Consider the following 4,473-nt stretch of genomic DNA (forward strand, 5'->3'; position numbering starts at 1 on the left):
TGGTAAAACATCACATACAAGAAAAAAATGTGAAAACCCATAAAGATTCTAATTTTTTTTTTTTCTTTTAAAGGGGAATATTGTTTGGGAGTATGAATGACTGGAAAAGATGGAAAACTGAAACTGAAAGATGAAAAGCCTATCAGTTCCATCTCCATAACGATCACTGTTAGTGTTCTCTATGAAAAGAAAAATATTAACTGCCTCTATATAGAGGACCATAGTATTTATAGAGGACAATCTAACCCATCAGATAGCTCAGCAGCTTCATTCTCATGAATACCCTACCCCCCACCCCAAAATTCAATAGGACACAGACAAATTCAGTGAATAAAAGAAATCTATTGAGTTTTGGAATATTTGGTGAGTTGGATAGGTCCAGGATTAAGAAACCTAAACCCCCCCTCCCATGTTAACAGGAAGCTGGATGTGAGTCCTTCCATAATATATTGTCCATTTACTCTGTAGGTCAAGAAAGCTACTGGCCTCTGATGCCCACGTTCATCAGTCATAGCGCCAACACATGGAGGTTCCACAATAACGTTATAAAGTATTCCTCCACTGATGAGGAAGTAAGACACCACCACCAGATTGTACACCATCATGGCCAACTGCATGTGCCCCCAGGTCAGCTTCTTCAGTTTCAGGCTGGGGCATTCCAGCACTAAGAACAGGACTCAGTACAAAGTCTCCATTTTGGTGGTGGCAAGCACAGCACTTCTAAGAAATATTTTATTGTGTTTTCTGTGAAAGTTTACACGGAAATTTAGGTTTCAGTTTAACAATTTCTACACAAATCATTCAGTGACATAGGTTACATTTTTCACAATGTGTCAACATTCCCATTATTTCTGTTTTGTTTTGTTTCCAGTAATCTAGTTTTCCTGTCCCCTTACCTTCTCGTCCAATTTAGAGTAGTTGTTGACCATTTGGCTTCTTATGGATTTTTTTTTTTTTTTTTTTAAGAAGCTTAGTACTCATAGGCAATATTCTTTATTTTATGACCCAATCAGTTATTTAGGTAAATCGCCACGGCATTTTGACTTCCACATGCACGTCTTTCCTCTACCGTGTTGAACAGCAACATTCCAGATGGCTGCCATCATAGCCTGGGCCCCTGAGTGACTACGATGAGGAATCTTTGCCTCCAGCACCCCTCTGGCTCACCATGAACATACGTCTAGAGTGAAAATAAACCTCTGTTGCTTGAAGCCACAGGGGCTGTAGGGTGGAACCCTAGCCCACTCTGACAGATACACTTGCTCACAGGGTTTTATGAGGATTAAACAAGACAATACATAGAAGAACTTGGAATATTTCTTGGAACTAGTGAAAATTATATGAATTTTCATCGGCTTGGACCTCTTCCTTCAGTACCATCAGTTCCTGAACATATGCTGCCTCCTGAAATGGCTGAACATTTACCAATTCTTTTTCGTATAGTGACTCTCTGTATTCCTTCTGTCTTCTTTTGATGCTTCCAGCATCATTTAATATTTTCCCTGTAGAGTCCTTCAGTATTGAAACTTGCAGCTTGAATTTTTTCTTCAGTTTTTTCAGCTTGAGAAATGCCAAGTGTGTTCTTCCCTTTTGGTTTTCTAACTCTAGGTCTTTGCACGTGTCATCCCAATGCATTGTCTTCTTGAGCCACCCTTTGAAATCTTCTTTTCAGCTCTTTTACTTCATCATTTCTACTTTTTTCTTTAGCTACTTGATGTTCCAGGGGTAAGTTTCATAGTCTATTCTGCTATCTATTTTGGTCTTTTCTTTCTTTCCTGTCTTTTTAATGACCACTTGCTTTCTTCATTCATGATGTTCTTGATGTCTTTCCGCAACTCATCTGGTCTTCAGTCGTTAGTGTTCAATGCACCAAATCTATGCTTGAGATGGTCTCTAATTTCAGGTGGGATATACTCAAGGTTGTACTTTGGCTCTCGTGGACTTGTTTTAATTTTCTTCAGCTTCATTTTGGACTTGTATATGAGCAATTGATAACCTTTTTCACAGTTGGATTCGGGCCTAATTCTGACTGATGATATTGAACTTTTCCATTGTCTTTTTCCACAGGTGTAGTCGATTTGATTCCTGTGTATTCTATTTGGCAAGGTCCACTTGTACAGTTGCTGTTTATGTTCTTGAACAAAGGTATTTGCAATGAAGAAGTCATTGGTCTTGCAAAATTCTATCATGCAATCTCTGGCATCATTTCTATCACCAATACCATATAATCCAACTATGAATCCTTCCACTTTGTTTCCAAATTCTGCATTCCAATCACCAGTAATTCTCAATGCATCCTGATTGCGTGTTTGATCAATTTCAGACTGCAAAAGTTGGTAAAAAATCTTCAAATTGTTCATCTTTGGCCTCAGTGTTTAGAGTGTAAATTTGAATAATAGTCATATTAACTGGTCTTCTTTGTAGGTGTGTGGATATTATCCTATCACTGACAGCATTGTACTTCAGGAAAGATTTTGCAACATTTTTTCTGATGATGAATGCGAAGCCATTCCTCTTCAAGTTGTCATTTCCAGCACAGCAGAACATACGATCGTCTGATTCAAAATGGTCAGTAACAGTCCATTTCAGCTCATTAATGCCTAGGATATCTATGTTCATGCATTCCATTTCATTTTGACCTATTTCAAGTTTTATGAGAAGACCAATCTTCCAATCTTCCTGGGAAGACCAATTGTTCCTCTCAAAACTGAGTTATTTCACATGGAGAGCCATGGAACTTGTGACAGTTAGTTGACAACCCTGTGTCCTGAGAAAAACATGCTAAGAAAATGAATTGCATAGAGTAGAGCAAATGGAACCTTATTAGTGTTTAATATTGCGCTTTTAGGAAAGGATACTCAGGCCCCTATTGCTTTAATTGAGACATTTTGGAAAGGTCTCAAAGGATCGTAGAATCTTATAGACGATCAGACCACAAAAGAAAGGAAATGTTAAGCTCTGATGACTCAGTAATCCAGAGTGTGAAGTTGCTTGTGAGGACATAATCAAGCCTCAGAGTTGCAGACAAATGATCAGTTCCATAGGACAATTTCTGATCTAGATGTTACTCCATATGAATGATGATTTTCCCTATATTTAATTTTGGATGTCTTTCTGAAAGTGAAGATTTCAAAAGCTGTGTTAAGTCTCGACTTGGTAAAATAAATGATGCAACATTTTTAGAGATGGAGTCCAGTAGAAAAGATGTGAAGATGCTCCTGATGATTTTAGTACATGCACATGTCGTTCATCTCTCCCTAGTGGAAGGAAAGCAGGAATTATTCCTTTATATATTAACAATCAGAGATTTATGTTGTGAATGGAATTCAGGGTCATTTCATGAGAAGACAACCTTTTTTTTCCCCGTTTTTTTGAGGTGACCCCAGAACCTCCCGAGGGTCCTCTCCCGGGTGTTTTTTTTTTTTTTTTTCCTTCTTCATTAAAGAAACTGATTTCCTAACAAGCATTGGATTTTTACCATGTTTGTATACCTTACAACTAGACATGAACCAGTTACATGGTTAATTTAGCCTTTGATAAGCCAACTTCATGATGCAGAACCACAGCAAGGTGATGTTTGGTGCCCTCCTAAAACAAATGAGCCTGCTTAAGAAGTATTCTCAGTTATTATACAATTGCTAATAAGGGAGCTCTCCCTTCTTATTGCTGAGCTGTGTTACTGTCTATGGATATACTACAGTTTTTTTTTTTTTTTTTTTTTTTAGTACACTTTCCTGACAATGAACAATACCTGGGAAGTTTTCAGTTTTGTTTGTTTGTTTGTTCATTTTCTTTTTTATTGTACTTTAACTGTAAGCTTACAAATCAAGTCAGTCAAAACCTTATATACGCCTTACTATGTACTCCTAGCTGCTCTCTACCTAAGGAGACAGCACACTCCTACTCTCCACCCTGTATTCCCCATGTCTATTCAACCAGCTCCTGTCCCCCTCTACCTTCTCATCTTGCCTCCAGACAGGAGCTGCCCACATAGTCTCATGTGTCTACTTGAGCCAACAAGCTCACTCCTCACCAGTATCATTTTTTTGTCTTATACTCCAGTCTAATCCCTTTCTGAAGAGTTGGCTTTGGGAATGGTGCCAGTCTTGGGCTAGCGGAAGGTCTCTCTAGTTTCAGTCAGACCGTTAAGTCTGTTTTCTTTTAACGAGAACTTGAGGCCTGCATCCCACGATTCTCCTGCTCCATTGGGGATTCTCTATTGTGTTCCCTGTCAGGGCAGTCATATGTTGTAGCTGGGCACCATCCAGCATTTCTGGACTCAGGCTGATGTAGTCTCTGGTTTATGTGGCCCTTTCTGTCTCTTGGCCCCATATTGGCCACGTGGCTTTGGTGTTCTTCATTCTCTTTTGCTCCAGGTGGGCTGAGACCAATCATGCATCATAGATGGCTGCTTGCTAGCATTTAAGAACTTAGACGCAGAGGTGGAGCCAAGATGGCGGAATACACAGACGC

The 4,473-nt window shown here is 39.2% G+C and overlaps 1 pseudogene; it reads right to left on the minus strand.

The window, feature by feature from the left end:
- Positions 1-241: 241 nt before the first annotated feature.
- On the minus strand, positions 242-695 carry LOC126081737 (oligosaccharyltransferase complex subunit OSTC-like; annotated as a pseudogene).
- Positions 696-4,473: the final 3,778 nt, after the last annotated feature.

This window comes from Elephas maximus, chromosome 8 (assembly GCF_024166365.1).
Source record: "Elephas maximus indicus isolate mEleMax1 chromosome 8, mEleMax1 primary haplotype, whole genome shotgun sequence".
Lineage (NCBI taxonomy): Eukaryota > Metazoa > Chordata > Mammalia > Proboscidea > Elephantidae > Elephas > Elephas maximus.